Here is a 25,001-nt window from a genome sequence, read left to right as displayed (position 1 = left end):
TCTTGCGCTTACGATCACGACGCAATTAACGAGCTTCTTGAAACGCAAAATAGTGGCTCCATCATCTCTTGTCACAAAATCACGGAGTCATTATCCATCTCGGCCTCTCACAAGGTACTAGAGCGTGAACCAGTGGGGAATAAAAAAAGAAACCCGTTTCATTATTTATTTCGGTAACAACATGCTATGAATCAATGCCCCAAGCATTTTAATTGGTTTGGAGAATCGCCAGCTTTAATTAAAACATTCGGCGGCGCCTCACTGTAAGTAATTACCGCGTGGCTATTTAATATTGTCACGAGAACCAGCGGAGATGCATCTGGTTCTTTTAGTAGCGGGGGGGGGGGGGAAAAATTACTCGTGTCTTTTTTTTCACCCGTTCAACGCGAAACAAAACCACACGACCGCTTTATATTCAGGGTCACTCTTCCCTTTGTTTACAGCTAATTTTAAACGCCGTGCATCACGTGCCCTAATGGCTATTAGTGCCTCCTCGGATACAGGTGTTTTTATATAAACCAAAGTAGTGCATCTGATGTGCCGCCCTTGAATGGGACAGCAACTTCGCCCCTATTCACGCTTCTTCTCGCTCGCTCAACGCCACGTTCAACAGGTTTAGCGGCAGTCGCTTGCTAATAAAAGCTCGTTGGGGTTATCTGAACATAAAAAAAAACTCCTCGTCCACGGGACAGCTGCCGAGGATTACAAAACAACAATATTTTGCAGAAATATATGTACAATATATGTATACAGTAGTTGCGTGAAAAAAATATATCGAGAAAAAATCACGGGAAAAATCGCGACTCTTCGAATTTGGTTATTTATTCAGCAGGAATTTAAATGAACGATTGTTGGAATTTCCTTTGCTTTTCGTAGCAGCCCTTGCAGTGTTGTCCATTGGTGGGTTATAATAATAACCATAGTGAAATATAAGCTGTTTGACTAAGAATGTTATCATGAGCGCTGAGGTAGGAAACAATGAAATTGAGTGGAAAAATAAATATGGTGGCCTCACGTAAACTCACACGTTTGCGTGGAGATGTAGGAAATTAACTCTTGACAACTTAGCACCGCGCTCGTTTTGCACGGCGGTCTCTGTGGTTTTAACCCGAGAGAGAGAGAGAGCGCAACATCGTGACGTCCGCTTCAAAGAGAAGCCGTGCCCGCGGACAATTTCACGAGATTGCCCAATTTGCGCCTTAACAACGAGCCACGTCGAATCACCTCAAACGTCCCCCTCCCCCTGCCCCCCCATCTCGCTTTGGGAAACGAGTTCATTAAAATGGCCGCGCACGCGGCGACAGAACGGATCGTCGTGATGAGAGAGAGCGAGAGAACGAGCGAGACAGCGGTTCCCGCGCTCAGCCATCGTCGGCTGATCGCCCAGCCGGATGAAACGTTCGGCCACGTGTCACGCCCAGGTCCCCCTCCTCCCACCAAGATGTTCATTTCACGCTTCTTCTCCTTCATTCAGCAGCTGCGACTAGACCGTGCCTCGCTGGAGTCGTTTCACACCCACAAGCTGCATCGTCCCGGAGGTTAACGTCCGGCAGGCTCCATGTAATTCCGTATACTCAACCGTATTTTGTCTACGGATTAGAAGATGACGCTCCCCAAATGTGCACCCGGTGTCAATAAGCGCAACGGAAATCTGGCCACGTGCGCACACGCCTACCCAAGTACAAGATGCACCCCAATGTTTTTATTCAATGCAGGGGTGAAAATATATTATTGTTAATTATATAAAAGCATACAGAGCACTCCACCTGGATGTAAATTGCATCGATTGTATTTGCTTTTCAGACAATTTTTGCTCTTGGTCGTTGTAGGTAGTTGCCTAGATTCAAGAGTAGGTAGGGTTCTACATTTGAAGCTTTCGTGACTGCAAGGATTCATGTTCTTAGGTTTTTTCGGTAAAGTCACGTAGGTAAAAAATTTAAATAAAAGTGAAATAAATAATAAAATAAAAATCACGACGTTTCGGAGGCAACACAAGCCTCCGTCTTCAGGTGGAACACTCACAGCACGATAGCTGTATCAAGTGAGAACTTGATACAGCTGTCGTGCTGTAGTGAGAACTTGATACAGCTATCGTGCTGTGAAGGTTCCACCTGAAGACGGAGGCTTGTGTTGCCTCCGAAACGTCGTGATTTTTATTTTATTTTTATTTCACTTTTATTAATTTAAAATTTTTACCTACGTGACTTTACCGAAAAAGCCTAAGAATAATAGTAGGTAGGGTCTTGTACATCTGCCGGTCATCTCAGTCAGTCAACCCATGGCACCTGGGTCTGTCCTGTGACCTCCTGTCAGCGAGACTTCGACATTTCACGTGGCCTCAAAGTGCACCTGGCCTGGCACCTGCGTCGTGGTGTCACCGTCGTCCTTTAGTGGCGAATGGCGGGTTCAGATGGTTGGTAAGGAGCAAGAGACTTCGGATTTACTATAGACAGCATAGGTGGGACAAAGTCATTGTTATGCAAGTCCAAGTCGAGTCGCAAGTCATCAAATTCATGACTCGAGTCTGACTCGAGTCCAAGTCACATGACTCGAGTCCACATCTCATAGGTGGGACAAAGTCATTGTTATGCAAGTCCAAGTCGAGTCGCAAGTCATCAAATTCATGACTCGAGTCTGACTCGAGTCCAAGTCACATGACTCGAGTCCACACCTCTGATAGACAGCATGTGAGTTTATAAAAAAAAAAAGGCTGCTCCAAATACATTCGCTTCATACAGATGCTCCCTTCCATTGGTTTTATGCAGAGGTTCATTTTGGCAGAAAATACACACTTGAGTCTGGATAATGAATCTCTTGGCGAAACAAGAATAGAGGTTCACGCCCGGTGACTTTGCATGACTAAAAACCCCTTTGACCATGCAGCAATGTGCTTGATTATAGATAATATTGAGCCTCGCAATCTTGAAATGCTATGACGCAGCAGTGAGCGCGTGACTCAGAGGCAGAGATGTCTGCTGTGTTGACTCAGTGGGTATCTCATGCTTGGTTTATCTGTGCCTCAGTCTAAAGATACCTTGCTCAAAGCATATATAAGTGGAACTCTATGCGGTCTCCATATTTATATATATTTGAAATAACCCATTGGCTTATTGGCTGTCCAGACCTATATTATTGTAATTTTGATGCTGGATAATAGCAAACTGGAATGCCGAGATCTTTTTTTTACGAGCATGGCAAACGGTAGGCATGTAGCAAAGCATATAATTATATTATCAATCACGATCAGTTCTTGCACTCACAATACCTGCGTCATTTACGTGCGTAGGATTAGATTATTTCCCCATTCATGCAAATGTTGTGCTCATGGCGCGTTAAGATATAATTGGAGACAACAAACCGTCAGTATATAAACATGGGGGAAAAGGAAAAACATTACGAACATAACGGTCCAATTTAGCATTTTTTTAAATTGTTGAATTGAATCTCAGCCCTTGGATTGTGATAATGGGACCTGTCTCAATTGTAATTTCGTGAGATTCTTTAGGAACCAAAGCGCTCAATTATGATTCCTGCAGGAATCAGCTGCTGCCATGATCTCATGGTGATCACACTCCATTTGCAATCCAGAGGTCACCAGTTTAATATCCCAGCGCGGCAAACTCCTTCAATTTCCCCGTCTCCGTCTGCCCAGCGGTTATGTTGATCGGCATTTTGTGTGTGTAATGGGGCAAAGTGAAAATGTGGGTACTGCCACCACTTTAAAGACACCTGGCCAACGTTGGGAAAAAAGTAGGGCCAAAATACCCTCCAGCATTCCCTCGAGTAAACGCCATTCCATCGGCAGGGGCATACACGAGCAATTGCAGGGCTGCACCTTCACCTGTCACCCGCACGCATCGCCCATCTCTAATTCACGGAGAGTTTCCGCAATCCGCGGCTCTTCAAGGTTGCTGTGGCGGTCTTCAGCCATGGGTGGCGTGTGCGGAACCCAGGTTACGACCAACAAGGGTGGTGATAAGCAGGCTTCACGCCGCTACAATGCTTATAGCCAGCCTGACTGCGGGGCATTTATGGACACGAGAGCATTCAAGTGCATCGTGACATCAGCGTATGAACATAAAGCAGGCACTTGAAACGGCCGTCTGTTGGGATGTTTGATTAATGTGCTTGAAGTGGCGTTTTGAATGCACCGATGTGCGTTGGGTCAGGTCGGCGCTCGTCAAGACACACGCACGCTTCTGTCGTGAGGGACAACTTCGTGAGACACATGCGTTTACACTATGAGATCTCCTTTACCAGTGGCAAAATATAGTAATAGGTTAATACCCTTTTAACTGGTACAAAATCTGACACCTTTATACAAGGCATCATGTTTGCAATAACCCCAACACCAATGGAGACTAGGCTCTAAAGAAAGCTGTCTCGGGTGAGGACCAATCAACTTCAAGGACAGTGCATATCATTATCATCATCAGAGTTGTTTCTTTTTGTTTGCATTTTGACTTCTTGTGTTGAGGTTATTGCAAACATGATGCCTTGTATAAAGGTGTCAGTTTTTGTACCAGTTAAAAGGGTAAAAACCTATTACTAACACATGCGTTTCTTTGCAAGTATAAAGAAAACGTGTTCAGGTGCACGCCATTCAATGGTGGCAGTGACAGAGGTACTAAATTGTTGGTGTGGATTCAGTGAAGTTGACTCCAAAGCGTAAAGTAGGAAGTTTTACAAAATAGTGATAGCAAATATGCTTATGTGAGAAACAAAGCAAATTGGGAAAATAATAAAATAAAACTAAATATGATTGATCCTTTACAAATTAACGAGAAGAACCATCGTTCAAAAAAAATAAACTGGTACAAATTATAATGAAACAACAGAAGTACATAAGCAATTAAACAACACGGTACATCCGTGACATTCGGCCTGCCCTTTATGTACGGTATTGTTAAAAACATTCAGCATATAATTCTGCAGGTGTTCCTTTATTCATTTAACATACACATGAGCAGCTTGCAAAAACCCGAGCAACGCCGCGTAAGCGTGCAGCGACCCCGACGATGCCTGCGTCATGAACAAACTGCCGCGTCCAAAGTTAAATAAGCGCAACGAAACGCCGCATCGGACTTGTATGAACGCCGCCTAGAATAACGCGACTATGGCCCGTTGCAACGTGCCACACGCGTACACGCGCTACAAAAATACGGCACTCAACACGAGAGAGAGCGAGAGAGATGTCCTCGCGTCAACGTCCAGCGCCGTCCCTCCTGAGCGGGATGCGGAGCCGCTCGCAATGCAACGCGAGCATCGCCGCCGGCTGTCACCGCAACCAGCGGGGGATCTGGCGACAGACAGTTAGTTGGTGGTTGGTTGATAATCTGAACCGGCAATAGCCAGTTGGTTCGGGACTGCGATCCGTAGAGAGTATGTACCGTATGCATGTTGAACTTATTTTGCACCGTACGTAGCCAATCGTGCTAATCGGAGGTGCGGGGGAAGGACAACAAACTAAAACACGGGCGGTGGTGGCGAAGGGCAGCGACGTTCAATACTGCAAATTATCCGAGGCCAATCTACTCCCCCCCCCGCCACCGCAAGGCTGAGGCAAGACAGCTGACGGAGTGGTGGCACGGCAAAATTAAATTTCGAGGGTCAAGTGTGCCACCTGGATGGCGCTCGCTCTTTCGCGGTGGAAAGCGACAATGAATTGGGGTTTTTTTGTTGTTGTTGTTTAGGCTTCGCGTGTTTTGTTTTCAGGTCGTGCCGATTGTTGTTGTTGTGTGTGTGTGTGTGCGTGCAAAAGTGTAGTATGTAGAGTGCAGTTATGTTCTTTATATCGCAATTGTCCAGCTGAGGTCACCGTGCCGCGAAGGTGAAGAAACAGTCGTGTTGATTCGTGAGTCGGTAAAGCAGCACATGATGTCAGGGATGGTCCCGGCAGATGATAGCACAGAAACACCGCTGGAGTCATTTCAATAGGCCTCTCTTACCCAGCGTTAGATTGTTGCCCTATTTTGGATCTTGACTTGACCACACGAGGTCAGTGTGGGTTGGTTGGAGGGGGGTTGGTGGGGAGGGGCCGTGAACCAGTTGAGATATCACCACTAATATCGGCTGTGACCGGGAATCGAACTAAGGTTCATGGCGCGGTGCGATAACCACTACATCACAATTACACCCCAATACAATGAATGCCCCATTGCACTCTGAAAAATGATTTCCCATCACCAAATGAGATACGCAAAATATATTGTTAACATTTTGGTGATTTTTACGTTCCGATTTGGTACTTTTTTAGGAAATTATACCGAACTGAAAGAATTACAGGATTGGAAGTGTTAATAAAGTCATATCCCGCTATCAATTGATGCTACGCCAGGCATCTATAGAGCAACCCTAAGGACAACTGCACCGAGGCCGAGGCCATGATGCCTAAACAGTGCCTGTATTTGTGTATAACAGCTGAACATTTAAATTTCTGCTAAAACAATGAAAAAAAAGTACGAGTAAACCTTTTCGGAAAAATATGAGAAAAAAATGGAAGGCAAAACGACTTTAAAAACTATAAAAACGAAAAAGCAAAGAGAGGCGTGAGGAAAAGCAGCGACAGGCACGCCATAAAAAGCTATTAAAACCATTGTGAAAAACGAGTCGAGTAAATAACAAGTTACACTTTAGGAGCACATGCGGAAGGACACGTACATGCGGGAGGAGATGGAAGCGATAAAATCAGCTTGTGTGCAGGTGTTTGGTGCTTTATTGCATCGTAGAATCGTGAAAGATGCCAGTGACTTAGAGAGATCTTCATCCAGCTTTGGAGCGACTGTGGCTGACGATGTCTATGATGGAGTTTATACTTCATGCTTTATCTCAGCAGCGTAACATTTAGGAAACCCTTGACTTGGCCGAGAACCCTATAGACTGATGAATGAGGTTCTGAGGGCTGAGAATCGCTCAATTGCACTAACCTCTGAAACGCTTCCTGAAAATATATGTTTGATTGGATCGCCATTTCTCCTTTAAGGGTCAAGCTTTTGCTGCCAGCGTTTTTTTTTTTCAACAAGCGTAGTGAATATTGTATGATGTAAAATGGCGTATCGCTGATATAAGTGATTAGTAATATATTTGTTTTAATTAAACCCATAATTTATCCAGACATAAAAGTACACTGTCAAACGGTCACAGGCCTAAGCTGGCCAGGGTTAGGGAAGGATATTGAACAAATGCCACATTAAAGCCACCGTTATTGGAAACATTTGTCAAACACAGACGTATGGTGCACATTAGCTCAACGAGAACATTTTATTATAATAATGAAAATATAATGAAACTTGTAAGAAATCAAAAGGCCATGTCCCAGATTGGTGTTGAAACATTAAACATTTAAAATTATTAAGCAGGTTTTACATTGTTAATATTTCATAACGCAGGCTACAAGAAGACCATCCTTAATTTGTGGATTATGGTTTAAAATACGGTATGTGCTTCTGTCGGTGATGTAAGGCACTTTAGATTATAACTATTCGTGGTGCGACACCTTACGGGAGACTCAGCAGCGTAACGAGCATGGGGGCAGGGGGTGCCTTCACCACCCACCCCACGCGTGGCAAAAGCTACGAGTTTGGGGCTCCTTTGACAACCACAATGAGATACGTTTTCAACAACAGTATAAAAGAACAACTTATTTAAAACGTGGTTTAATTATATTTTTATGAAAATGATTTCATTTTCGTTATACGTTTTCATTTTCATTTAATGAGAGCTAGTTAATAAGGTTTGTCACATAAACAGAACATGCCAATTCGTTACTAGTACAGCACACCGGTGTGTTGGAGAGTAAATCCACAACAATTAGAATTTGACACATCTGTCTGTCGCCTGATGATGCTAGTTGTAATTACTGGCGAAACGTCGTACTCAAATTGTAAATGTTGTGGATTTACACTCCAACACACCGGGTGTGCTGTACTATCAATGAATTGGCATGTTCTGTTTACGTGACAAACCTTACTTATTGGCTGTTTCGGGTGTTGGTGGGTTTAACGACACATTTATATATGTACACGATCTAACCCAAAAACAAATCTATGGATAATATTGGTCGCGAAAGCCTACCACGTGTGAAACTGAGTAACGCTTGGCTTTCACAACTTGCACAAATAAAACATTGGGCACCACCTGACCGATTGCCGTATCCCACTGAGCTGATAAATGTAGTTATGCCTCTGGGGAGACTATAACGCGAATCGATATACAGAGTTGTAATATGCTTAGTTGGAAAGGTTAAGGTGGTTTTCAATTCTGATATGGGCTTGGTGTGTACAAACAATGTTGGTGTGGCAACCCACATTTTACCTCGCCACAAGTGAGCCGTTTGATACTTTGTTCCACTTGGAGTTTCAGCTGTCATGAGGAGGCATTCAAAATGTAGCATTTGCATGTTGTGATAGCTGTGCATTGGGCACATAGCGATGCATCAATTCATTGATTAAAATTGATTCTTTGGCTCGTGATAAATCCGTCATATCACGCGTGTACTAATACCTTTCAAGTCAGGCCATTTTTAAAATGCAAACGCAACACTTAGACCAATTTAGTGACTACAACTTTATAAAGAAGACGCAATAACATGGAAAACGATACAAACGAGAGACGGTAACTATTGGACAAGAGAGCTGATTCTTGAACGAAATCTCAACCCCGGATCCTCCCGATTGCTGCGGGAGTAAATCATTGCGCACACTGTGCACATGCATTTACTGCCCCCTTTTTCAACAGGCTGCTGGCATCCTGGTCCGTCGTTTTCGTGAAGGATAGCAGCTGCAGAAAAGATTATGGGTGCGCCATACCGATGTACAACAGAGGCGTGCTCCATGCCTCTAATTTGCTTCTCGGCTACAAGAAATGCACTATAAATTGGTGGTGGTAACATTTCTCCGTCCGTTAATACGCGCTAAATAATTCAGCAGCGGCTGGCACGGAATGGTCTTGCAGCGTTAACCCAATAATTAAATGTACAAACAGCCAGCACATGCCAATTAATAATTCAAAGGTAATGGGAGGTGGCAAGGTGGGCCCTTTCTCCAGGACTCTGCTCTCTGCTGAGTTCCCCAGACCCCAGGGATCATAGCTGAGCTCTCCCCTTGATAAATATTTCCATGGCCCCACAAAAACACCCACAGAGCCCAGTTTCCATTGTCTTCTAAGGATAGACCATAGGAGCAGACTATTTGTCATCGGTCTCCATTATGTGTGTGCGTTTGCGTGTGTGTGCGTGTAGAGGGAGGAACGGTAGTGTAGCGGTTAGCATGCGGCACTACAAACCTGGCAACCCGGGTTCGATTCCCGCTCATAGCCAACACCGGTAACGATTATTTGAACCGGTCCTGGGGCTCCCTTAGGTCGACTTGGCCTCAAATGAGTACCTGGTGCAATGTGTAAACATCGCCACTGGGGAGACAAAGGCGGCCGAGCGTGGTGTTGGCCACCCACCCCCTCGCGTGCCGTGCCGGCCTTCATAGGTGCTCGCTAACAGCACTTGCCCCAACAGCCTGTTAAGGCTATATGGGGGTTCTTTGTCTTTGTGTAGAGGTTAGCACAAGGCGCCGTGAACTCGGCGATTTTGATTCCTGGCCACAGCTAAGACACCAGTGGAAAGTATTGATTGAACCTTTCACGAGCCTCTCTTTGGGTGAACACAGACTTTCATAAGTGCATAATGTAGTGTGTAAACATCAGCATTGGGGAGACAAAGGTGGCTTGGCATTGGTCTCACCAGAACCACTTATTCCAACAGCTTGTTATAATGAATATGGATAAGTATTTGAAAATGTGGGTGTGTACATTCATGTGAGCTGAATACACACTATATATTATTTATTTATTCACAAATGTCTTTCTCAGACCTCTTTCCAGGTAAGTCCTGGATTGGGATATTTTGCCAGATCCAAACTAATTACCTCTCAACCAATCAGATTAAACGGAGGATTTTTGTGTTTTGTTTATTTTTGTGTCCGATCAATTAGAGTTAACATGGATTAGTTATTACGATCTTATTGTTTCATTTTATTATCATTTTATAAACTATCGAAAGACAGGTCTTTTCTGTCATAATCTACACACATTTGTGATGCACAAATTTTTGTTAAAATTCGGAGGGGCGGGGGAATCGCAGACAGGCGGGAATACGGCCAGAACCAGCGCCAACAATTGCCCCAAGGTATTTAGCCCTATATTGGGATGTTTGATCAACTCCACTTGTGAGTGTTCATACATAAGGACGAGGGTGTTAATTAACAACGTTCAAATTGCCAATTTCACGTGTACAAACGAGTGGGTGGCTTCAGAAGTGACATCGTTGTAAGTCTTAGATGACTGATATCAAACGATAGAAACGACCATTGTTTTCAAAGTGGCCCTCCTATTGGTGAGTATTGTCCAGATGCGCATGGTGAGTTCTGTCTCATATTCCGGAGACGTAATCGATGACCACGTCTGCAATGCGACATTTTGAATTGTGCCGTTGTTTCTGGGGTAGCTTATTTTGCGGGGTTGGCTATCAGGTGTTTATTTGGGATATTAGCATTATCCCAGAAGCCTTTGCCATGTGCCGCAGGACTGAAATAAAACGATGCGAGAACCCATTAATGTTGTATTTTCTTTTTCTGCAGGGTGACCTGGGCGTCTCTATCTGTAGAAGGGTCTAATGTATGACTGTATAATTCATTATTTTCAATGTATTTTTCCACATTAAATGTTTGATTTATGACACCAGTGCACAAGGGCCCTGCTCTTGTGATTGATACCATGGCCTCTTTAACATCCATTTTACGGAAATGCATGCTGTGTGGTATAATGGTTAGCACACTGGACTTTGCAAACCAGAGGTCACCGGTTTGATCTCCCAGCAAAGCAGTGGAAACAAGAACCAAGTTTATTATATCTCCCCCACGCCCTCCGTCAATCCAGCAGTATAACTGGGAACACCACAGTTAGTTGGTTGACAAGTCACGTGTGGTGGGGTAAAGTGTGGGTACTCCCACCTCGTGCAAGATGTGTGGCTAGCGTGGAGAAGTAGGCCAAATACCCCCAATAGCGGGCTTTCTGGAGCTCCCCTCTATTTGAAGCTGTTCTGCCAGCAGTGATGTGAATCACATATTTCTGGGCTGCGTGTGCCATGGTTTGGCAATTTCCTTATGAAATTACCAGATGGTCGTTGGAACTGACCTATCGTATTGGTGTGTGAGATGGCTCATTTGAAATTTTACTGGGAATACAAAGACGTCTCAGCACTGTGATCTCATACACAATATGGGCATCGCATTGGAAGTATCCTCAGTATATTCTTTTGGACACACAATACATTGAAAAACAATACATGCACATCCAAGCTATTCTATATTGATCCAAAGTTGAAAGTAGTTTTGGTCTTTTCACAATTATCTACAGTTGTACAGGATTATTTTACCATTGAACAAGGTGATTTTAGGTAATTTTAACATCAACCACATTTTCTTGAATTTATTTCGAGAATTTAGTGCTATAATCAAGAGCCATAAATGGGCTTTAGAAATTGATCACAATTGCCTCTGGGTGAATCAAAAGCAACTTAACCCACTATTACATTGTGCAGCGTTATTGGAAAAACTCTCACAATAACTGTCTGTTGTGTAAACAACAGAGATAGCGCATGCTTGTCTATTAGACCAATATATACTGGGTTTGACCCCAGCTTCAGAATTTATATTCCGTTTTTCAACACAAAAACCTTGCTTTCAAATAATTCACAACGGTGCGTTGTCAGTGGGAACTGGTACGGAGTCTGGCTTTTCGGCCACCCCTAAGTCTACTCAGCTTTGAATGAGTGCCTTTGATAACGAAGTGCATCTTAACAAACGTGGAGACAAAGTCAACTTTTACTACGCATGGGGTCAGACCACGAGCAGGAATCGAATGCACGTCGCCGGGGTTTATAGAGCAGCACGCTCACCGCTACAAAGACAAATATCCCCCATATAGCCTAAACAGACTGCTGGGGCAAGTGCTGTTAGCGAGCACCTATGAAGGCCGGGATGGCACACGAGGCGAGTGATTGGCCAGCACCAGACCTGGCTACCTTTGTCTCCCCAGTGGTGATGTTCACACACCACACCAGGTACTCAATTGAGGCTGAGTCGACCTGCTGGAGGCCCAGAACCGGTTCAGATAATCTTCACTGGTGGTGGCCACGAGCAGGAAACAAACTCACGTCGCCAGGGTTTATAGAGCAGCGCGCTCACCGCTACACAACCAGACGCACAAATATTCTTAGGTTTTTTCGGTAAAGTCACGTAGGTAAAAAATTAAAACTAATAAAAGTAAAATAAAAATGAAATAAAAAATAAAAATCAGACGGAAGCTTGTGTTGCCTCCGAAACGTCGTGATTTTTATTTTATTTTACTTTTATTAATTGAAATTTTTTTACCTACGTGACTTTACCGAAAAAACCTAAAAATATGAATCCTTGCAGTCACGAAAGCTTCAAATCCAGACGCACACACTCACGCAGGCACACAAGGGCAGTCGAGTGCAAGAGAAGCAGCAACTCGTACAGCGCTGTGCATGGGCACATCAGTGGCGTAGTGTGCTTCACTGAAGCCCCGGTGAAAGGAATGAAATGGGACTCCTCTCCAATATCCTCACGATTTGTACCCTGGGGGGGACACGGGCTCCTCCAGCCCATGGGACCCGGTGCAGTTAACACGGCCTGCACACTCGATAGATAGCCACACGAATAGGGCAGGCAAAGGTACACATAAACACACAACAGCCACCACTCGTCCTTTGCCACTAAAATGACGGTGGCTTTACCGTGGTGTGTGTGGCAGGTCTAAGGTGCACACTGAGAGCACGTGAAGTGTTAAAATGCCTTCTGCCAGGAGATGACGGAACAGACCCATGTGTTACGATTGAACTTAGAATGAGATGACGGGGCAGATGCGCCACCTGTGCTCTCCACCGTGCCAACCATGAACACACGGTAATACAGCTGTTTTGGGTTAGATCGCGTAAACATATGTGTCGTTAAACCCGCCACCACCCGACACAGCCAACTAGTAAGGATTGTCACGTAAACAGAACGTGCCAATTCGTTACCCGTACAGCACACCGGTGTATTGAAGAACCAAGCCACAACATTTACAATCTGAGTACGACGTTTCGCCAGTAATTACAACTGGCATCATCAGGCGACAGCCAGATTTGTGGAGAAGTCCACCTGTTTCGGAGCACGGACGCACGAGCAAGCACGCAACACAACACCCGCAGGAGTTATAAGGTGGCAACAACTCACGCACGCACACGCACACACCCAGTGAGCAAAATACATCAACAGAAGGCTGCACATGCAAATGCCGCGCCACGAATAATTGAACAAACAAATGCAAACCTCGCGCTCATGTAGGCACGCGCGCGCGGATACAAATGTGAGCGGAGTACCTGCGTGCACGCGCACAGAAACGCTCGCTCGCGAGCACGCACTCGGCATGCGAGGTCAAATCAGGTCTTGGGAGGCAGATGGTCATTCACGGCCCCGTCAAAAGAAAATAAAGGGGGGTTTACTTTGCCCGCCATTTCTAATTGTGCGTCAAGTCCGGCCGGTACCGCCGGCTGAAATGGACAGATAACATGCAAAGCACTCCCCGGCCATTGCCTCTCATTGTAAGTCACTTAAAATATGTACGTGGAGGCATAAGAGGGTGAGAGAAAATAAATGTTTGGTAACATTCGGATAAATCAGGCACGCGAGCTTGACCCGATTGGCTGTTGGGACGAGATCTGTGTCTCGAGAATCATGCTGGCAGTGCTGAGGGCCTGGGATTGAATCAGAAACACAATCTGTATTTGTGCTGAAGGAATCGGATGAGCTATAAAGCTCTTTTTCACAGATGTCCAGTCAAATTAATCCATCCCCATCCTACCAGACAAAACCCCACTGAGATCTTAACTGTTTTTTTCAGAAGTGACGTGGCCACCACAAATGATAGCTCGACAAAGTTGGGCCCACCATTTGGACATTTATAGGAGCAACGATTATTAATCTAAATAATAATCTCAAGTCACGTTTCTAAACAGCCGCGACCCTCACCAGGACAAGCGGACCGAGAAACGAACGAACAAGTTTTTTTTTAAAACGTGGATTGGTGGGGGGGGGAATCGGAGGTGATTAAACCGTAGCGGGCAAGTTGATTTTGTCAGCTCCTTTTCACCAATGACCACAACGACAACAACGCTCACGTGAAATCCCACTGACTCCACCTCTATGGCGGCTATGGCGGGGCGGAGGATTCAACGCTAATATTGACCGACGTGCTCCGCGTACACTCGTTTTGCAGGGCGTGTTGATGCTTCGTCCCTCGCGGGTGCAAAGGAGAGGCCCGCTGAAGTGAACTCGGTTTTACGGATGGTATCAAGGGTGACAATCACGTGCTGCTTACAGCGAGTGTGCATTATTTTGTTCATCACGTGATCCGAAGCTCAACGTACGATTTGAATATAATTTGCGGGCTGGGTTTGGAAGGGGGGCGGGGGGTGCAAAAAAAAAACACCAAATAAAAACTAACTAAAGAATTTACGAGATGTGTTTGTGTATATTCAGCGTATATAAGCGGCGAGTTAATACCGTGTGTGCCAATGCCTGTGTGTGAAATAGGCACTCTATTTGCACAGTTTAATTTGAGGGCCGTTGCTCCTGGGATTTATGACGACGTGCTAATTGGATTCTATGGCTCGGGTCAGAGGCTTAATACCAGATAAATATATATTTTTTAACCCTGCTGCTGCTGTTGCTGTTGGCCAGACACTGTCGGTCTCACCTGCGGCAGCGCTTGCTCACATTCGTGAACACACAGGCTCAGCGTCACTGGCGAAGCAGTGTGCAAGGTATGACCGGGGCTTGGTCTGCGCATTTATTCATGTATTTATTCATGCGAGAATTGGGGTGACGGAGGGGTGCTGCAGTGAATGCGAACGAGGGGCATTGGAGGATGTGATGAAAGCATGTGAGGTAACGCATTCTCCCTTCTTGCATTAGCTAGAAAATGTGCATGTTTTGTTGAAGGGCACATGAGGAGGGGCTACTGTTCACGATTGGAGAGCTGTTATTATTTGTGTTCTCTGAAAACGTGTTTTGAGAAGCAGCCAATTTGTTGATCATATCTTCCTCGTACCTGTACGGGTGAATGCACGGATTCCTGTGTGTGGTAGTGTAGCGGCAGTGTAGCGGTTAGGGCCCTGCGCTACGAACTTGGAGACCCGATTCTCGCTCACGGCCAATATCAGTGACGATTATCTGAACCGTCTTGGGCCTCCCCTAGGTCAACTCAGCCTCAAATGTGTACGTGGTGCGGTGCGAAAAAAAGCATCGCCACTAGGGAGACAAAGGCGGCTGGGCGTGGTGCTGGCCACCCACCCCCTCGTGTGCCGTGCCGACCTTCATAGGTGCTCGCTAACAGCACTTGCCCCTACAGTTTGTTAAGGGCGACACGGGGGGATCTTTGTCTTTGTGTGCATTCATTTAGATGAATCGTTCATGCTGAGTGTTACCACCGACATGCACACTGTGACAGGGGTGCACAGCGCACAGGAGAAAACAAATCGTGTTTTTTTTTATTCATTATGAATTGGTCATATAGTGGAGATTTAGCCTGGCTAGCAGACAATGTCGTTGTTGTTGAACGCTAGCTATATTTTACTGGGAGCAGGGTTAATGCCCACGGCCCTTTGTGAAGGACGCCAAGATAGTGTGCATGACTTGGGTAGCAGGGCCCTCGGTTTAGAATTTGAATTGAAAGGCAGCAACTGCCGCATAAAGGTGGCCCATAATACCATGCTGGAGTAGTGTAACCCCTTTGCCCGCACAGGAGAAGAGAGTAAAATACAACACAATTGGGTTCGTATAACATTGCAATGGGGCCACTCGTGGGCAGACGAAAAAAATTGTAAGGCATTAATCCGCGACTTTGAATAGTGGCAGGGAATCAACAGCGCAGATTTAAGGGGTCGGGGAGTTCAGACGATGAGGGCAGTAGTGGAGAATGAGTGACCTCTCACCGAGCCAAAAGGTTGACTTCGACAGAAAGCCTTTGGTCGCTGGAGTGGGAGATTTGTGTGGAGGGGAGAGCCGAGTGAATTGAGATGAGCTGGGAGTGTAGGAGACTGCGTGGATGGGAGTAGAGTGAGATCTCAGGGGCTACTGTATGTAGGAGAGTGTGTGGTGGGAAGTAGAGTGTGATGATAGGGGAGAAGTAAGAGAGTCCATGGAAGGAAGTGGAGTGAGATGAGCTGGGAGTGTAGGAGACTGCGTGGATGGGAGTAGAGTGAGATCTCAGGGGCTACTGTATGTAGGAGAGTGTGTGGTGGGAAGTAGAGTGTGATGATAGGGGAGAAGTAAGAGAGTCCATGGAAGGAAGTGGAGTGAGATGAGCTGGGAGTGTAGGAGACTGCGTGGATGGGAGTAGAGTGAGATCTCAGGGGCTACTGTATGTAGGAGAGTGTGTGGTGGGAAGTAGAGTGTGATGATAGGGGAGAAGTAAGAGAGTCCATGGAAGGAAGTGGAGTGAGATGAGGGGGGAGAGGTGGGAGAGTGTGTGGAGGGGAGTAGAGTGTGATGAAAAGGGAGAGATAGGTCGAGGCAAATACATAGAATGACGCCTTCTGAAAATTTGACACCGTTTCTGTGGTTCCTTGGAGATCCCTCATGCATTGATTGGTCTTACAGTTATCAATCCCCACTGCCTTGAGCCACTTTTGCTGACTGTGTGACTTTGACATACACATTGACTATGTAACCGAGCTGAATGGTCACAAAATGGATATTGCCTTTGTGTACTTGCACAACCCTAAAGGGAAGCTCAGCTCTTCATCCTGTCCCTCCTGCACGCTGCACAGCAAACAGAAACATCTCCCTTGTCACGTACCTCATTTCACTTCATCTCACATCAACCCACACACACCGGTAAGAACTCTCCTACCCCACAGCATTGGCCGCTGCACCTGCTTCACCGTACACACCCCGCGTAATATAAACAGCAAACGCACTCAGCCAAACAACCCCAATCTCCGCACGTGCTTTTTTTTACATTGTGAGATTAAACTGGACCGGCCTGGAGGAAAACCCAACTCGGCAAACCAAACTTGCTCAATTGCCTTCAATCCACATCCCTGCACCTCTCACGTGGACTGGGATGGAGGCAGGCGTTGAGCCATGATGCCCTTGACGTAGTTTGGAGCAGTTTCGTTTTGAACGCAGCAGTAAAACGCCTTTCATATACCCAAGACATTCTCACCGGGTCTCAAGACGGGTTTACAGAAGGGGTTCTGCATTGGGGGGAGGCGGAGGCGGGGGAGGGTGCCAATCGCATGAGTGCATGTTTGGCGCGTGGATATAAATGAGACTACCCTGAGGAAGTCGACTTTGCATACAAATGCGTGGCACTCAAAGACCCTTCAGAGATATATTTCAGACTCCACTGTTGAATTGCGATCTCGCACTCCACCTTACAAATACCAAGTTTCGAGTTTCAAGTTTGTTTAACCACGTGAGAACTCAAAGAGACCAGGATGAGTCTCTTTTGCAAAAAGTGACTTGGGGCATTAGTTTGCCACGAGGGGCAATGATTACGATGTATAATCTCAATTGATTAATGTATGTGTAATTTAGTAATTTGGGAAATTTGGACCAGTTAGGTGACCAAAAAGATAAAACTTGAAGATAAACAGCATGCTTAGAATCCTGGGTCCTGACACTGGAGTTTGGAAAAATAAAATGACTTGGGATGGAGAGCAAACACAGCTCTCAGTGCTGGAGCAGACATGTCATATCTGAAACACCAACATCAGTTGCCATGTGAGCAAAACGAGGTCAGTGGTTGTAAAACCACTCTGTTCCTGGGCGTGCTCACAAGCCACATGTCACCAAATTATCTCCACCACCGCATCCTCTAGGCCCAATTTACTTGTCCACGGTTTTGGCCGTTTAATAAATGGAGGTTGTGAACTCTGCACATGGAAATTTTCGGTCTTGCGAAGCGTTTTTTTTTTGTCTACTTCAATGAAATGGCATTATTTTTGAAGGTTTTTTTTTTGAGTAATTATTTTAAAACTAATTATTTTTTCTGAATTTAAAACTCATGACGAACTTACCTCGATGTTGAAAACCTACATGGTTAACAGATGTGTCTATTTGCTGTTATCATCATCCGATTGATGGTTATTGTTACATATTCGCTCTTTAAAAACACTGTGTAATGCATACAATTCCACTGATCATAAAATCACAAGTGTGTCTTATTTCAACGACCCAGTAGCATTTTCCGTAATATTTTATATTGCTATTATCAGCGATATGTCTACGCCACCGCCTTGGCCAGATGGTTTGAGTGGAATGTAATTATCGTGTAATTAATGTGCACACACACACAGTACTGGCATAAGCTTTATGAGGCATGGCAATGAGAGAAGGCTGTCAGTCATAATAACTCACCTAAACAAACAAAAATCAATGAGCGCATGCACTTTCATCATTAACAATAGGTGTACTCTTTGGAAGTGTCTGCCTGACCTTGAGAGCACCAGTATTGAGCGTGTAGTAATGCACCGTGCAGAGTTTTTTCACGTGTCATAAAAAATCGTGTGGATTAATCTTCAGTGTGAATTCATACTCTTTGGTTCTTTCGGTAAAGTCACGTTGGTAGAAAAATAAAACAAAAATGAAAATAACATATCACGATGTTTCGATCGCAACACAAACGGTTAGAAATAATCCAGCAGTATGGATTCCTGCAGTCACGAAACACTTCAAATCAAGATTCCGTGTGAATTGTTTAGTGCCTCGGCCACCAGATCCAGTTTGGCCAGGGCGTACAAGCCTTGGCTTACTTGGGCAGATGACTTGCTCCATTGTGTAAGTAAGCATTTGAATCACTCCACGCAGATCGAAGATATTTTGCACCTCCAGCTGCTGCGTTTAGTTTACTTATGGGAAGATATTTGGCACTCTCTTGTTTACCGATTTAAAATTACATTTCGTGCACATCTATGATGAGAATTATGCTTGCAGCTGTGTGTACAATGCATACAAACAAGACAAAATTCTCACCTGCTGAAAAAAAGTAGTCCGTAATAGGCAGACGACCAATTTGATGGGAAGTGTTTGCAATTTAGCAGTCTAGAATGAGTCCTTAGGCTTGTCTGTTTGTGTTATTTTTCTCCAGAATCATCAGCATTGTTTATTGTCTGAATGTTTACCCAGTTATATAGGGAATGAAACAGTGAAGTCCTGTAATAATGTATATACATGGTTTGTTTGGAATTGCATTTTTTGTTTACAATATACAGTCCCGTGGTTTCGCATCCGATAAATGTAATTGGTACGGACGCGTGCTCAGATAAATTGACAAACAAAATGGTCGCTGCGATGACGAGGAGGTTGAAATAGTGCACATGTACTCAATTCATCACCATATTATCTCAGAAACATGAAATATAACAAATCATTGTTGGTGCTTATTTAAGGTGTGAAAGATTTTCTTTTCTCTTTTCGTTGCACAATTGTAATGCGCAGGTGGCATTTAGATACACAATGGGGGAAAAAACATCGCAAAGATATGTTTGACAAACAGCATCATGTCCCATCGGTGGACAACTTGGAAGTAATAACAAAGACTCTTACGTGACATCCTTCACGAGTCTGTCTTACAACACCCCTAGACGTGCCATTAGCTTTAATATGAGCAAGTGGCTTAATAAGTGCCTATTTGGCAAGTGAGTGAGCGTCTGGTGAGCATTTGGTGAGTGTCGGGTGAGGGTCGGGTGAGCTTTATTTTTCAATTTAAAGTTTTTGTGACTGCAGGGATTCATCTTCTTGGTTCGGTGTTACATCTTAATTGTTCTGCCTTGCAAAAGACACTTGCAGTCTCAATGTCTCAGCTGGTTGATAAGAGACATCTACCTAATGTGGGAAGTGTTATAGAGTGTGTGTGTATGTACATGCGTCATCCATGCTGGCTGGGTCATGTAGCCCACATTCCCAGCCACCGCATGCCTAAACAGCTTTTGTTCAGCTGGATAGAGGGGGCTAAACGGGCGCGGCATGGGCTAGAAAAGAGATAGAGTGAAGTGGTACAGGAGGATGTGGAGCTGAATGGACTTGCCGATGACTGGTACCAGCGGTGTCAAGATCGGCCTCTGTGGAGGAGGCTCGTGAAGGACGCTGCTGCTGGGCAGTTGGAGGTCGTCGCCCTCCAGCAACAACGGAGGGCAAAGGAGCGACGCTCACAACAGCGAGCGGAGCGCCGAGCGGCTTAAACACAGCAAGTTCGCACAGTAGGGGGCACAGGTGGTGCATCGTTCGATACTTCACCTGGCCTTAACGTGCACATAGCCTGGCACAAGTGCCGTGGTGACATCACCGCCACTTAGTGGCGAATGGTGGTTGTTGTTGTTGTTGCGTAAAATCAATACTCACTGTGCTGGAGACAACACCTTAGAAATATTGTGATGTTCGCAATGACGAGCATACCTGCACATTGTGTAAATAATATTTTTTAAAATACAGTTATTGGGTGATTGGTCTGAAACCATTGAGTCTCCACACTTGAGAACCGACCCCAAACCTCCATGGGTTACTCAGACTTGAATACATGATCACATGGTCTCGACTCAGTTGTCTGCTGGCAGCATTTCAGATATTCACCAGGCTATTTGTGAAACCACCCACTGGTTCACTCACAACCCTCGCCATGAAACGTAGAAACGCTGCCGATCAACTCCCCACCTTTCAAAGGGGGAAGTGCATCTTACGTGGACATCAGGGGCTCAGAGAGCCACCCAGACACCTCTAGTATATAATTACAATATCCCCCCCTCAAATCTTTGGACCTGATGAGTTGAGGAGTTAATGATGACGTCACCCTGCTGCTGCTCTATATAAGAACGGGAGACAGGGCAGAGCCTCACCATTCTGGCGAATTGCCCAATGATGCTGGATGCAATTACCAGCGAAACGTCGTACTCAAAAATTGTAAATGTTGTGGTTTCACGCTTCAACACACCGGTGGGCTAAAGCAGTGAACTATTTGTCTTTTGTCAAGGTGACACTTTTTTACTGATTGGCCGTGTCGGGTGGTGGAGGGTTACGACACATTTATAAATAACGCGATCTAAACCCAAAAACGTTGATTATGAACCTCTCAGGCACTCAGAATCAGCATATTTATTTGAACTGGAAGAATCCAATGAGCTTTAAGGCTCTTTTTTCACAGGTGTTCAGTCGGGGCACGGGGTCAGAACGGCACAGGGGGCTCCCAATGAGGGGGCTGACAATTAGCAATGAATGAAGGTGTAATTCCCGGCGAGAATCATGATTATCAAACCATAAGGAAGAAAATTACGGATTAGCGTGGGGTAATTCTGTACTTTCCCTAGACACAATGCAGAGGTGATGTGCTATATACCGCTCCTCGTGGCATATTTCCAGAAGCTGCTTTGCACGCCATTGTAATGCTTGGCATTCTATCACTTCTGCAAAAGCTGTCGCATTTGCAGGAGTTCGGCCTACCCAAATTGGCAATTCCAATTCCAACGAATCCCATAGGGAATTCCATTGGCCGCTAGTCAACGGATGTTTTCAATACTAAATTTATGAGGACCGTCACACCCCCTGCCCAACACTAATACATGGACTTCAGAGTGGCTCATTCACAATAACACTACGTATGGCAAGTTCTTGCATTGGGGTGGTTGTCCAATTCAATTAACGGCTGTTTGGCACCCATTAAAAGATATATAAGAAAAATGACTGAGTGTGGTAGTCATAGGCGGAGTTTGACGTCTATATTTGAGGGGGCCGGGGGGAGGCAGGGGTTCACTTTGTCCTTCACATCAGGAATCGAGGGTGCATATAATGAATGATTATTTACTTCTGAAAATACATTAATAAAGGTGCCCAGTTTGGGGGGGGGCATTGCCCCCCATTCCCCCCACCAAACTCCGCCCATGGTGACAGTGGTAATATATGACTAATCTGGTGCTCTGGAGGTAGAGGCTGTGGGACACACAGATGGGTCCATAGTAGACAACACGATCATTAGGTGTGGACACACAGCATCTGTATGGGCTTTCTACCTACTCCCGAAAACTATGCATCCATTTTGTACAGCTTTCCCATACCTCCGATGGGCACAATTGGCTATGTACGGTGAAAAATGAGTTCAACATACATACATCTTCAACTCTAATTTATGCCCACGTGTAAGAAAGGTCATAAAAAGGTCATGTTCTCCACAGCACTCTATGACAGGACATGTTGGAAAGTGTCGTGTCCATCATGTGGATAAAACATAACTTGAAAATATCTCAGAAGTAGTTATTTTATACATATAATTTGTGAGATGTTCTGTAGCATTGTGTGATGCAGTGTTCTGCAATAAATTCTGAATTTAAATATATGCAATACAATCGAGTATCCACATTAAAGATAATATCTTCTGACAACACAATGACTGCTTATTATAGAGGGCCATATGCTCGACATGACCATTGAAATTCTGTGATACCCTTCAACTTCAATCATTCCTGGAAAACAAAGCAAAATAACTCTGAGCATCTTCCTTGCGCAGTAGACCATTGTCTCCCAAATGGCTCAAAGATAATTGTAAACATTTATTGGTCTGGACAAAAATCCACTTAATTTCGAGGAATTATCTTGACATTTCAAACTGTTTACTTCTCAGTGGTCATGAAACATTTCCAGTTTTTCTTGCTTGCTGCCAATGGGCTGTTTTTAATTTCTACTGCCCACAATAATGGCTTAGAACTGTAGCGCATTATATTTGTATATTAAATTCTAAGCAGTCAATTATAACGATGGTTTTCTTCATTTGTACAGCAAATCAAAGAGTTCGGTGAAAATACCAACATTTGAATGGTTATAAAATTCAAGAATGCAATTTATAAAAAAAGATTATTTGGTACATAAAAGAATACATTTACAAAGAAGTTTAGTTTAAAAATTGTAAATGTTGTGGGGTTACTCTCAAACACACCAGTGTGCTGTACTACGAATGAATTGGCATATTTTTCGATTTAAAGCTTTCGTGACTGCAGGGATTCATCTTTTTGGTTCTTTCGGTAAAGTCACGTAGAAGGGAAATAATGAAATGTTTTATTTTTATTATTTCCCTTCTACGTGACTTTACCGAAAGAACCAAGAAGATAACATATTTTGTTTAAGTGACAAACCTTACTAATTGGCTGTGTCGGGTGGTGGCGGGTTTAACGACACATTTATATTTATGCGATCTAACCCAAAAAGACCTCTTATGGATGATATATTGCTGTCGGTGCACTGTAAATCACTCATAACTAGGGCCTGTCTGCTCATACAAGAGACCCGGTGTAACATGACCCCCCCAGTGTCTACACAGAGATCCATCGTTTTATTAACATCAACTAATGAGCACGGTTGAATGATCACGCTGGCAGTACAAATATGTTTTCTTGCCCTTCAGTCTTTGTGTTGCCGCACTGGTGCTGACGGGTTGTTTTGGATATCCTTCTATCGGGGGGTCATTCCGGCTGTTGAAACTCCTTTAGGTGAGCTTGATCTTTCTGTACTCGTGCATTTTCATCGCAACGGAAAGGTACACGCTTGTAATTACAGTGAGAGGCGGACAGAGCAGCACGTGCATTTGAGGTTGTGTGCTGATTATACGCGTCGTTTTTGGATTGTCAAGATAAGCAAAGTGGGCTTGGGCAGGAGGACATGTTGCTCTCTTGTGCTCATGGGATGGTGGGTTGAGACGAACGGTGGAGTCTCAACCAAGGTCGGAAACACGAACAAGCCACAGTCATTGCGACCATCACTGTATTATCAGGATTATGAGACGCACCGTATCCCGAACACCCACTGTGTTTCTTTCATAACGTTGTAATTTTTAAGCATTTTTTTCTTTCTTAACCAAGACTTCGTATTTTTTTTCTGGAAAAAAATATTTATTTTCAAAATGACCACAAAATGTGTGGAGGGTGCCTTGCATACGGGAGCGTTTTATACCGAGCAGAATATGGTACATCATCGGGACATGAGATGTGGAAATGGTTTAGGGAGGCCTTCATGCAGCAGTGTATTTGTCGTGGCTGATTATCATCATATTCCTGTCAATAAACATTATTTACAGACATGTGGGCATCCTCCAACGAGTGGAACATGCAATCTGACACGCAGTAGTTTAGCATCCACAAAATCCGCCGTTTGGTAGAGAACACCGCTGTGTACATTATTTAATCGCAAGAAGCTGGCAGCCCCTTTTTCTTGACCCCCCCCCACCGCTCTGTCACACAGTCCCAGCTGCCAAAAACCGCCGCTGCTTCTGTCCTTATTCTGTGCTTCACTCTCCTCCATTCCTCCGTCGCCTGTCCGCCAAGCCCTCTCGTGCGCTTCTCCCACGAGCATTTCCGTGGCAACGGTGTGCCCGCAGGGCCGACGGTGAAGATGACGACGCTGTCATGCAGCGCTAACGCGCCGCCACGAAACACGAGTTCTGCCGCAGCAGTCCAGCACCTCTTGATGCTTAATGGGCACCTGACACCTGGAATCTTGCGCCAGCAATCCGGAGACCCATCTTCAGCCATTAAGTACATTTAGAAATGCAAAACTCTTAATACCTAGGTTATCACGAGTGCACAGTAGTTGTACAGTGTAAGCTCTATTAACCAGTTCTGTTATTTCTACTGAACTGGTTAAATGTCTGTGAAGTCTCGAACATCGTACGGCAGCAGTGAGTTCCAGATCGATGGGCCGCGGATTACGTGAGTGGCTTGGTGAAAAGGCGAGTGAGTGGATAGGTGAGTTCCAGACTGACGGACCGCTGAGTAGGTGAGTGGCTTGGTGAAAAGGCGAGTGAGTGGATAGGTGAGTTCCAGACTGACGGACCGCTGAGTAGGTGAGTGGCTTGGTGAAAAGGCGAGTGAGTGGATAGGTGAGTTCCAGACTGACGGACCGCTG

At 44.9% G+C, this 25,001-nt stretch overlaps 1 protein-coding gene across 1 annotated transcript in view; it reads left to right on the top strand.

The window, feature by feature from the left end:
• Positions 1–25,001, top strand: part of GNAO1 (G protein subunit alpha o1) — a 131,567-nt gene that overhangs the window by 53,310 nt on the left and 53,256 nt on the right. The gene's annotated exons all lie outside the window — the stretch shown is intronic.

Source organism: Lampetra planeri, chromosome 26 (assembly GCF_965212315.1).
Source record: "Lampetra planeri chromosome 26, kcLamPlan1.2.h2, whole genome shotgun sequence".
Taxonomy (NCBI): domain Eukaryota; kingdom Metazoa; phylum Chordata; class Hyperoartia; order Petromyzontiformes; family Petromyzontidae; genus Lampetra; species Lampetra planeri.
The sequence above is the reverse complement of the archived record's forward strand: the minus strand, read 5'-3'. Positions and strand labels throughout refer to the sequence as shown.